The sequence below is a fragment of the Monodelphis domestica genome, chromosome 7 (assembly GCF_027887165.1).
Source record: "Monodelphis domestica isolate mMonDom1 chromosome 7, mMonDom1.pri, whole genome shotgun sequence".
In the NCBI taxonomy this organism is placed as follows: Eukaryota; Metazoa; Chordata; class Mammalia; order Didelphimorphia; family Didelphidae; genus Monodelphis; species Monodelphis domestica.
Genome location: NC_077233.1, coordinates 27,725,414 through 27,737,922, shown reverse-complemented (window position 1 = coordinate 27,737,922; position 12,509 = coordinate 27,725,414). Strand labels below are relative to the sequence as shown.

At 39.5% G+C, this 12,509-nt stretch overlaps 1 protein-coding gene across 33 annotated transcripts in view; it reads left to right on the top strand.

Annotated features, from left to right (window-relative positions):
- Positions 1–12,509, top strand: part of MAGI1 (membrane associated guanylate kinase, WW and PDZ domain containing 1) — a 757,001-nt gene that overhangs the window by 571,622 nt on the left and 172,870 nt on the right. The window lies entirely within an intron of this gene.

The window sequence follows — 12,509 nt, the reverse complement described above, 5'->3', positions numbered from 1 at the left end:
ATTTAATTCCTCAATGAACTCCCCTTTCTCGCCGATATTCATATTCTTTTTCAAAGTGACTTTTCCATTACTTTATCCATGCTTTCTGGTTACTCTCAGTGCAAACACCATATCTCTAAATAGGACCTATGCTCCTTTAGGGCAGGGCTGTTTAAATTTTAGTCAGTGAATCACTAGTACCTGGCACAATTGGGCCCTTGTTTGTTTAATTTAATGAGATTAGGTGAGATCTGCATCCTTTTATTTTATTCCGCTGATCCCTCTCTGGAACTGGAGATCATGTTACTGAGTTCAACTGAAATGGTAATGGAAAAGGACAGGTAATGGAAATAAAGAGGAAAATACTCTCCAAATAAATTAAGTACTCTATAAATGAGAAGGAAGAATGGTTATTACTGATAATAATAATGAGGAAAAAAAGTAAATGGGCCTTGTGCCATATCAGGTACCATTTTCTAAAACAGAAAAATTTCAGCCCATTAGCTGGTAATAATCTGTAATGCATTTCAGTATTTTAGAGTTAAGATGAAAACTTTGTTCTTCCTAAAACCCACAGGGCATCAGTGCACTCATTAACATCTGGCAAGGAGTATGGAGATTTAGTGTGTGTGCATTTTATAGCAGAACAACCACCAAATGGGTAGCTGATGCGCACACTATTCAAGGACGCACATTTATTTTAAAATACAGGTTTCTATCCCTTTTAGTGTTTAGTGCAATGTTTATTTACTCTGAAAGCTAGCCTGTAATAATTTCGTGTCATTATTTTCTGAAGTACGCAATTTACAACCTAATGAATGCAATGGGCTGCAGGAATCCTTTAATGTCAATTAAACCAGAAGAGAGGTAGTATGGTCAGAACATTGGCCTTGGAGTCAGGAAGACCAAGAGGTACAGGTGACTCATACTGCATGATCCCAAAGTGGCTAGGGAACTTTCTAAAACTATTCAAGTACAGAATAGTTGCTGCCAGTTCCCAGTACCAAAAAAAAAATTGATGAACAAGGGAGAGGAGAAGCAGTATTTTTTTTAAACCCTTACCTTCCATGTTAGAATCAGTAATATGTATTGGTTCTAAGGCAGAAGAGTGGCAATCGGGTTAAGTGACTTGCCCAGGGTCATACAGCTAGGAAGTGTCTGAGGCCAGATTTGAACCTCAGACTTGCTGTCTCTATGGCTGGCTCTCAATCCACTGAGCCCCCCAGCTGCGCCCCACCCCCCAGTGATTTTGTCTTGAAAATGTAATGATTACAATGGTCGACAGAATTGTAATTAACCCTTAAGTCACAAGACTGTTAATAGCTACATTTATTAGTAAGAAAAAGAAAATGAGAGAAATTTAATCCAAATAATCCAGAGCCTAACAACTCACTGTCTGTCTCAGAATCTCAGCCTCAGAAAACAACACTGTGCCCCCCCCCTCCCCGCCAGCTTCCTGCTTGTTCTCATTTTATAAATCCTTACTATACCCACTAACTCTCTTACATCACTCCCCAGGAACCAATCACAATTCCTCAATTAGTCTGGCACTCCCCAGGGGGGCAGTGCCTGTGGGATCAATTCCCTGGTTTATGATTGACTCAAATTCAAACAAATGGAAGGGAAATCTAAATCTATGATTGATCAAATCAAAATACAAATTCCCTTCTCACAATCCTCCCTGTGATTCTGTTGGGAGACAAGCATGTTGAAATCTCCTCAATTAAGGGTCTTGGGAAATTAACATGCCTAGTCTCCCCAATGAATTATTTCAAATAACCAACATATATCTTTAAGTATATTCCCACTAACGGTGTCTTAAAACATTGTACTTTTTTTTTCCTAAAGGGGAAATTATAGTAACTCTGGAAGAAGAGGGGAATAGAAGAGAAAGAAAACAAAAAGAAAAATTAATAGAGACATTGACAATAAGCCAGTTAGGGGACATTCCCCTTTGGCATAAGAATTTAAATTCAAAATAAATGTGTTCAACCCCCTTCAGTTTGGTTTATTCTGGATCTATTGATGCAATATGTGGTTTCTGTAGGCATCGTCATGGCACCCTCTTCAAAAAATTAGCCTTCCCAATTTGAGGAACTTTTGAGTCTCTTCTCCTAAAATTACTCCAAAAGATTTTCAAACTCTCAATTTTAGGACAACCATACAATTAAAACCATACAGCACTCAACTTCCCTCTGAGGAGGGTGCCACCCAACACCAAGATTACCCCATAAAAATAATAAAATTATAAACAGGAAAAAAAAAACTCTCAACAAGTTCTTGGATCCCTAACAAGACCCAATTAAAATGACTCATGTCCTACAGGACAATACAGCAACACTGCATTTACCTAATGGCAGCCAGAACTACAGAAAATTGCCATCTTATAAAAGAGAAAAAGGGACTAGATTCTGATGTAAAAGGGAAATATGATTCCCTGGTATAATTTTACCTTTGATCTTAGGTACAGGGGAAATGGCAGCCAAACTAAAGTACTTGTTGGGATATGGCATGGGGAAGTCTAGTGTCTGACATTGTCAAACAACTGTTTCCTCAAGCCTAAAACAAATCCTCTGTCTTGGTGCAGATATTCCTCAATCTCACAGGGATTGTTGGTCTTCTTGAACTTGTGCTTCTTGACACTATACAGTAGATCTTTTGTAATCCTTTCTTTTGAAATCAGACACACTTTTAATAAAAGTCCAATACTATTTAAAATAAATGGCAGGTTTTTATAGTCTGAAGCTTTTGGGTACACATTGATATTAGGGTTAATGGATATTATAAACCTATTCTCTAAAATCAAAAATATTAATACTGATTTATTTTGATTTGATCAACCAGAGATTTAGACTTCCCTTCTCACAGAAAGAATACTGAATTTGCAGGCAGGAGATCTGGGTTCATATGTAGGCTCAGCTTTTTAGCTATCTGTGTGTACTGAGATCCTCACCTTCAGAATCCTCAGATCCCTCTAAAAAAAGGTGGTTGGACTCTAGCATGGACCCTTTTGGAAGTTTGGTGAACACTTCCTCCCTTCTCAGAATCTCATTTTAAATAATTGAAGAAAATGATAAATTTTAGGTTGAAGCTGGTAAAAAGAAAAATATTATATTTTTACCATTCATGTCAACAGACCTTACGGAATTTATTCCTGGAGCTCTTGGGTGGAGTCTTGTTGACACCAGCTTAAGAATTTCTGGAACGGATGATCTCAAGTAGCATTTCCATCTTAAAATCTGTGATCTTGTGACCTCTATCTTTTGATGAACTTTTGACTTGAAATCTCACCTTAGATAATTATTAGCTGTTTGATCTTAGACAAGATTTAACTCACCTCTCTTGGCCTCAGTTTCCTAATCTGTAAAATAGTTAATAACAGCACCATCCCCACAGGTTTGATCAAAGGAGATGACAACAAGATGACTCACTGGATGGAGAGGCAGGCACAGAGAGAGGTCATCAGTTCAAATCTAGCCTCACATAGTTCCTAGTTTTGTGATCCTGGGCAAGTTAACCCCATTGCCTAACCCTGACCAGTCTTCTGCCAAGCAACCAACACTTAATATCAGTTCTAAAACAGAAAGTAAGTTTTTTTTTTTAAGAGATAGGTAGTTTTTGCTATATGCTTTGCACTTGATAAATGTGAGCTCTTTCTGTCTTAAGTGATGCTAAATCTTAAACTATTCATATTTTAAAGGGCTCTCCTTTTGATTTGTCTCTTTTCTACTTTCATTTGTCCTCATTGCCACCTCTTCTCATCATATCTCCTCTGTCCCTCAGAGCCTTTTCTCCATGCCTACCTTCTCTGTACATCTTCACTTCCCTCCTATATTAAATTAAAAGTCTATGAAGTACAAGCCCTAGGGAAAAATTACATGGCAATTTCTGTACTTCTTGGGTCCATTGCAATTATAATTCCTGCAGAGGTTGACTGCTCATCTTAGTTACTGTGCACCCTTCCTACGCACAAAATACAAGAGCCTTGATGTGGGAGGTAAGCTTCTAAAGGGCAGAGGCTACTTTTCTTTATGCTAGCATGATACCTTGCACCCAGAATGGACATTTGATGAATGTTTGTTGACTTGAACCAAGTGGCACAAAATCAGCCCTGTTCTCCACCTTTCTGACAATGTGCCTTGGAGTATGGATGTTCAACTGTAGGCACGAAGATGCCTCTATTTTTCTTTTGTTTCTGCTGTTAGGACAGCATCACGATGCTAGAAGCCAAAACCTTTTCTAAGATGCTTCCACTGGAGTAGATCTTCTATCTCGAAATACTACTCAGTAAGCTGGAGATGAGATGCAAATTTAGCTAATTACTGATCTTATTATCAGGACTCCGTGGATAAAATGGTTACAAGATTCTTCTGTTTGATGTTGGACACCAAGACGGGTGGCAGAGATTAATTCTCACCTCTGGTGTTCATAATGGTGTTTGCCCTAATTATAATCAGCAAGATGCTGGACGAGATGATACAATCATATTCCCTCCAACTGTTCCTTCCTTTGTGTATTTACAAAGCCTAATAAATTAGTGCCGTGATAGTTTGTTGAGCTCTACTGAGGTGAATAAAACATTTGGCGGAGACGCTGTGATGGGCCTTAACTTTTGGAAAGATATGAGGGGTGGACTCTTTGGTGGCCTGTTTCTCTGCTGTGCATCGAGGTTTCATGAATTCAGAGATTCTCAATGAGATCTGATTTGGCAGACATATTCCTATGAAATCTTAATAAATGCTTTTGGTGCCTGGAAGAAGACGATGCGTCAATGACACTCAGTTCTCCCGTGACTAACTCTTCATGCAACTGGGCTCTTGGTATAATTGAAATGAGTGGGCCTTGTAGCACAGCCTTTCATTCAGATAATGCATAATTGTATTCTGCTGAATTGGGGTGCGGGTGGATGGGAATCTCAGAGGAGGCATCTCTCTCTTCCATTCCTCCGTAGGTTTTTTTTTGAGTCTGCTTTCTCCTTGTTTTCCTCCTGATTACCTGTCTGGTTCAGTCTCTTCTGCAGGAAAAAAATACTTTTTATGAGGGTGAACCACAGGACACTGCCGTGGGCCCTGTGTTCTTTTCTCTCTCTCATTCTTTCGAGGTGATCTCTTCCTCTCCCATTGATTTAATTATCAGCTTTGCAGGTGACTCAACAGTCTCCATATCTAGCCAGCAATATTTTCCTGACCTTAGATGTCCCATTAGGAATCTCAAATTATACCTGTCCCAAATGGAACTAATCGTTCCTGCCTGCCCCACTTTTTTTTACAACCCCCATCTGTCTATCAATGGCAGATGGCCATTGATGGCATCTACCATCCTGAAAGTCACCAGATTCCTTGCTTATAGTCATCCTTGCCTATTTACCTTCTCCCTTCCCACCATAGCAAGTCACTTGTCACATGTTGTCCACACAGACTCCTCATATCCTTGTGGATATGTCTCACATGCATCCCCTTCTCTCCATTCCCAATGGACTAGGTCACCATCCTTAATCAAACCCTTTTCATAGCTCATAAAATAATAATAATAATAATAATAACAAGCATTTGTTTAGTGTCTTGGTTTAGGAAGCATTTACAACTTTGTCATTTAATCCTCACTATTATTATCCCTATTTTACATATGAAAAATCGAACACACAGATTCAGTGACTTGGCCAAGGTCACACAGCTCCTTAGTGTCTACGTCAGGAAAACTGCTTCCAACACTCTCTTCAGGAGTATCACGGAGCTCCTTGAGGGTACTGCGTTTCCTTCCAATCTCTCCTTTCTTTAATCTGTGTTCTCTACCACTCCCAAAGTGATCTTCTCAATGTGAGATCATCTTCTTGGGAAACTTCAGTGACTCTCTGCAGCTCTGGGATAGAACGTAAGACAGGAGGAGTGAGTGAGCTCAAGGACCAATCATAACTGAAGAGGACCCTCAATGGAATGGACAGTGTAGACCCATACCCATACACATAGGCACACACATGTAGGGATGTCTGCACCCACACATACTCTCACATGCATGTATGCCAACAGATAAGCCAGATTTCTTGATTTTTGCTCATACACATTACATTTGTGCTGGAGTAACTAAGTGACACAAGAAGGCTCACCTTCCTTAGTTCAAATCCAGCCTCAGACACTTACTAACTGTGTGACTCTGGGTAAGTCGCTGAACCCTGTTTCCCTAAGTTTATTCATCTGTAAAATGATCTAGAGAAGGAAATGGCAAACTACTGCAGTATCTTTACCAAGAAAAATCCAAATGGGATCATGAAGGGTCAGACACGACTGAAATCATTGAACAACAAAACTGCAATTATATATATATATATATATGCATGTGTGTACATCTATATGTAAATATATACACATGTAAGAAAGAAATTACATGCATACACATGTATGTATGGATATTAGCACCAAGACTCGTAAAGGAATTTGGTTTCCTGGACTATCAATATTTGTTACAAGAATTGTTTTCTTTTTTCTTTCTTTCCTTCCTTCTTTTTTTTAAACCCTTATGTTCCATTTTAGAATCAATACTGTGTATTGGTTACAAGGCAGAAAAGTGGTAAAGGCTAAGCATTGGAAGTTAAGTGACCTACTGAGGGTCAAACAGCTACAAATCATCCGAGGCTAGATTTGAACCCAGGACTTCCCTTCTCCAGGCCTGATTTTCAATCCACTGAGCTACCTAGCCCCAAAGCAATCCCTTCTCCCTATAGTGGTCACATATGCTTTCTGTCAAAATCTTGCATTTGCCCCCATGCTTACTTCTTCAATATTTTTACAACTCTATATAACATCAATGAGACTTAGCTTAACATCATTACAAGAAACAGCATCTTTTTGCCCATACATCTTTTTGGGACATGTCTATTGAAAACTGATCATGCTCTTGACAAGCAAGGGTTAATAACAAATGTATGACCAAGGCTTTACTGGAAAATTCCAAGTTTTACAAGCTTTCATCAGTATACATACATTAATATTAATCCTCTTTCTTCTCTCTCTCCTCCATGTGGCCATAAAGATCTGTTATCACCAGTGACACTACTGCCCCCATTAACCACTCATATCACTGAAAAGCCTACCACATTTCTTATCTAGAATGTTAGCCCTAAGTAGCTTTAATGATAAACTAAACAAGGCCCACTTCCTCCATGAAATCTGTAAAAAAATATTTTTGATTTTCTTCCTTTCCTTTCCTTTCCTTTCCTTTCCTTTCCTTTCCTTTCCTTTCCTTTCCTTTCCTTTCCTTTCCTTTCCTTTCCTTTCCTTTCCTTTCCTTTCCTTTCCTTTCCTTTCCTTTCCTTTCCTTTCCTTTCCTTTCCTTTCCTTTCCTTTCCTTTCCTTTCCTTTCCTTTCCTTTTCTCGCTCCCTCTCTCCCTCCCTCCCTCCTTCCCCCCTTCCTTCCTTCCTTCCTTCCTTCCTTCCTTCCTTCCTTCCTTCCTTCCTTCCTTCCTTCCTTCCTTCCTTCCTTCCTTCCTTCCTTCCTTCCTTCCTTCCTTCCTTCCTTCCTTCCTTCCTTCCTTCCCTCCTTCTCTCCTTCCCTCCCTCCCCTTTCCTTCCCATCACAGTCACCCCAAATTTACATCACATACTCTATCCCTACCACCATCACTAAACCTTCCCTTGCAGTAAAAAAATAGTCACCCAAATGATGGCCAACCATTTCTAAATGAGTACATAATATTCTGTACTCATTTTCCTCTACCTCTCCAGAAAAGAGCCAGGAATGTTTTGTCAGCTGCCCTCTGGTACCAGTATTGGTCATTGTAGCTCATCTGAGATCATTTAAAGCCTTTTATTTGTACATTCATTTCTGGAAATACCCTCTTATGCTCTCCACAGTGAGCCTTCCCTAATAACCTGTGTGTGGGTGGCTGTGTTTGAGTTACATTTATTTTAATAATAACCTTGTAATAAAGAAAGACAATTCATCAGAACGGACTGACCTAGTGCCCATGTCTGTCCTTTACTGCTTCAGGGAAAGAAACCCTATTAAAATCTTTTCTGACTCTATAAGGCCATCAAGATCTCCCTTTGCTCTGAACCCTTTGGAACTTGTTATTTTGAACTCCATCATATAGATTCCTAGATCCTGTCATCTAAAGAAGTTTTGAGATCGTTAAGACCAACATTTTCATGTTGAACTGAAGCTCAGAGACATTGAGCGACTTGATTAGGATTACACAACTGGGATCACCTTCTCCAAAGTAGAATTCAAACCAAGGTTATTTCTAACTCTGTGTTCAGTGCTGTTGCTACAGTCCTGTGTCAGAGGTATCAAACTCACCCCACAAAATCTCCTGAAGGTTATGGAACCAAATTTAAATGTTAATTGGAAATGTGTAAAAAGACTAAAATAAAAAAATACAATAGAGATCATGTTAATTTGTGACCTTCTAAGTCAATCTATGACCCCCAAGTTTCTATTTGAGTTTAATTCTAGTGCTCAGTGTGGTCCCAGAGCTTTGGGAATTTAGAGACAGGTTAATTTTTCCAAGTTTGTAAACTGAGTATTTAGGTTTACTATATTTTCCATTGGAACCTCAATATGGTTCTATTTTTTGGTTAGCCCACTGAGGCATATTTAACTCCTAGTGCAATTGGCAGACCTTCTTTGGCATCCTCTTCCCATGCCTCATGACATCTTAGAGTGGATCACGAGTTCTTAAAGGCCATGCCAGCAATGTGCAAAGTCTGCCAAGACCTAGCAAAGAGGAAATCGGTATGTGCCCGGGATTGGCCATGGTGTCTGTTTTGGAAGAATTCGTTTAGTTCAGAGAGGGCTTAGAAAGTACTTTACTATGTGGATGAGAAGCAACACAATATCATGGATTGAGTGCTGGTCCAGCAGCCAGGAAGACTTAGGTTCAAGTCTCACCTGTCATATATACTGGTCATTTGACCCTGACCAGCTTAATTCTCAGTGTATTAGGAGACTCTCTACGACCATAAAAATAAAGAAAAAGTTCAGGTTTTTCCTTGGAAAGGAAATTTCCTCATCTAGGGGTTCTTTATGCTAATGAAATTATCATTCCGCTCTCTATTCCAGAGGCAACTGGGGGGCCCAATGAGGGATGCTGGACCTGGAGTAATGAAGATGTGAGTTTAAATCTAGCCTCAGACACTTAATAGTTGCGTGAGTCATTTAACCTCTGTTGGCCTCAGTTTCCTCATCTGTCATGGAGATGATAATAGCACCTGCTTCCCAGAGTTGTATAGATTACGAGAGATAACATTTGTAAAGCTCTTAATAAGGCACATTGTAGACACTGTGTAAATGTTGTTATTATTTCTACTAAATAAAAAGAATTGTCAGGCTCTAGAGACTCAAAGAAGGATCAGTCCCTGTCCTCCAGGATCTAAGATACTTTAAACAGTTTAATAATCATAATAATATTTGAGACAGGAGAGAGAAACAACTTGCTTCAGCTGAGGCTCATGTTTCCCCTCTCTCACTGGCCATAACTATTTTTTTCCATCTTAGAAACTCAACAAGGTGAGCCACTGAGTCAGAGGGGTTTCTGTCTTCACCATCAGAGTCTATCATCAACAGACAAAATCATGGTTTCTTCCAGAAGTCCCCTAGCCAAAATAGTATTTTCTTGCAATGGGAATGAATTAGAAAACAAGCTTTTTATCCTAGTAGTAGTTTAAAAAAGGGGAAAAAGAACCAAAGAAATTGTAAAATCATAGAAGAATTTGTTTTTCTTCCATGTTTAGAATTCTGGCAGGTGAGGAAAAGTTTTATTTTAGGGAAGCACATGGAGACTTTTGTGGAAATTCTCACAAGTATGTCTGGGTACTTTGCAAGGTTTTTAAGATGGATGGCCTGGTTTCCTTTTAGATAAAATTGTATTTCAGGATATATAGCTTTCCATTTCCTTGATACAAGTCTATCACTACCACGATTCTTAAACTAATCAGCCATGGTTTGTGTCATTTGGGAGCTCATAAATGCAAGTAAAAAAGAGTAAGAGAGTGATAGGAAGAGTGAGAATTAAGGAGGTTGAATAGATGGATTCGAACGTCCTTTTCAGCTCAAAAATTCAATAACTCAGTGAGATTTTCATGAGATATTGGTAAGAATTCCAGAAAGTGGAAAGAAAAGCTGAGCATCAGGGGCAAAGACATTGCTGGATATTGCTAACAGGTCTAAAATTTGTAGTTAGGTCAGCAGCGAATTGTCCTGATCACTTAGTAAAGTGAAGAGATGACACCAGATGACCTTGGAAGATCCTTTGAGCTCGAAATCTAAGGTCCTATGAAATTAATAATTGCCATTTTATAGCACTTTATGAATTACAAAATGCTTTAAATAGATTAGTCTATTCTTACCGCTAGGTCAGTGCTGCTGCTATCATCCCCATTTTACAGATGAGGAAACTGAGGCAGGTATATCTTTACAGAGGATTGCATACAGCTACAAAGTGTCTGAGGTGGGATTCACATCCAGGACTTCTTGTTTCTGCAGTAAACATTAGCCATAATCCTGTACTAAACTTATGACAAGCATCAGCTTTTTCATCAAGAGTAATTATGTGCACTCTGTGGAGCTGTGGAAGGGACAGTTCAGATTTACTCTCTTTGAATCTGTCTCTTTCTCTGTCTCTGTCTCTATCTGTCTATCTCTCATTTCACACGCACACGCACACACACATACACATAACAGACCCTTGTTTCCTCTCCATATTCTGTGTCCTTCTGTAGCCTTACCTGCCTTAGGAATTTCTCATGAGGAAGATAATATTTCTGGGCTTAAAAAGCCAGTCTTCTCTCCCTCTCTCCCTCTTTTCCCTCACCTTTTCTCTTCTTCCTTTCCCTTCTTTTTTCTCTCTTCTTTCTCTCTTTCTCTGTCTCCTTTTCTCTCACTGTTCCCTCTGAACTCTGTGTGTCCATGTCTCTGTTTCTGTCTATCTCCTCTTGTCTCTTTTTCCCTCTTCCCTCTCTGTCTCGATCTCTCTTTCCCTCCTCTCCATGTTCATTCTATCTTTCTCTACCCTCCATTTTTGAATAAAAGCTGAATGTAGTTGCTTGCTTTCCACAGCTACTTCTAACGCTGGAAAAGTAGAAATGGATTTGGACTCAGATGATCTGGTTTTGAACTCCAGCCATGTCACTTCCTACCTGTTTGACTTTTAAGAAATTAGAGAATATCTTTGAGCTTTTGTTTTCCCATCAGTAAAAGGCAAGAGTTCTTTCTTTCTTTAAATCTGTGATCCTGTGAATGCATTCTCCATCAGGATCCAGCATTAGCTCCCTCCCAGAAGCACCCAAACTCCTTCCAAAGACAACTATATTTCCTTCAAGCATTCTCTGCCAACAGACAGTGCATGTGGCATGTGACTATTCTCTTTTAGAAGTTTGGTCATCCTGAAGGTCTAGGAAGAGCCCCCACTCCTACCCTGGCAAAGAGCTTGCCATCCCTAGGACCTCTGTGTGTTATATGTATATGTGTATTTTATATGTTAAAAATAATGTACTCTGATTTTACCAGCATAAAACAAACATTCGATTGAAAACATAAGTTGAAAACACAATTTCTCATCTTCCTCTCAAGGCTCCGACACCCAAAACACCAAAAATTTTGAGTTTCATCAGAGAGTCATAGATTTAGATGTGAAGGAAACTTTAGGAATCTTTTTTTTTTCCTAATTTCATTTTACAGAAGAGGAAACTAAGGCCCAAAGGTGTGTTAATTGACTTGCCTGAGGGCATACAGGTAGCTGAGCCAGGATGCTTTTGATTCCAAATGCAGCATTCTTTTCATGAGACTTCCTGTTATGTTGGTCTCCTCCCTGGCGTCCAATGCCCAGAATTATACAAAGAATTGAAAGGAGTACATGTGTTGTGGAGGTCTTCAGCCTACTGTTCTCTCAGTGGCCACCAGTGAAGGGTGGTAGACAAGACAAAAAGAGTCGCAGAGTACATTTAGTCAGAACGAGCAAGAAATGGTTCCGGATTTGTTCCAGTCTAATTATGGCATGGACCCCAGTAACTGGCTGCCTTTCTCATCCATCCTCAAAGAACAAACATAACATAAAGCCTAGGGTTAGGCCCTGGTCTTCATGGTAGATACACAAGGGGAGGGAACGTCAAAGTTGTGTCCTTTTCTGACACTGCAATGTCATGAATCTGCCTTTTTATGTAGTCAAGTCACATCAAAACAAAACAGAATTTCCTGCTGCCCCTTTACTAACTTTTCTGCCCTCTTCCTCTCCTCTGTGGAACAGAGACAACATTTCCACACAATTGACTCCCACCCTTAAATTAGTTGACTTCTCAGGACTGAAAAAGTGATTAGCCTCCTCAGTCGGATTTCCCCACCATTTAGTAACAAATGCTTTCCAAATGGGCAGTTATGTGGGTAAGCCGCCAATCTCAAAGACTGTGCAGACACAGAATTTTCTATATGACAAGGTTAATAATGGACAAATGATCTCCAATATCAGGACTCTTAGCGTTTAGGAGACAAACTGGGAGGCAAGTCTCTCCTTAGACACCACAGCCAACAATGGAAGTCACCCA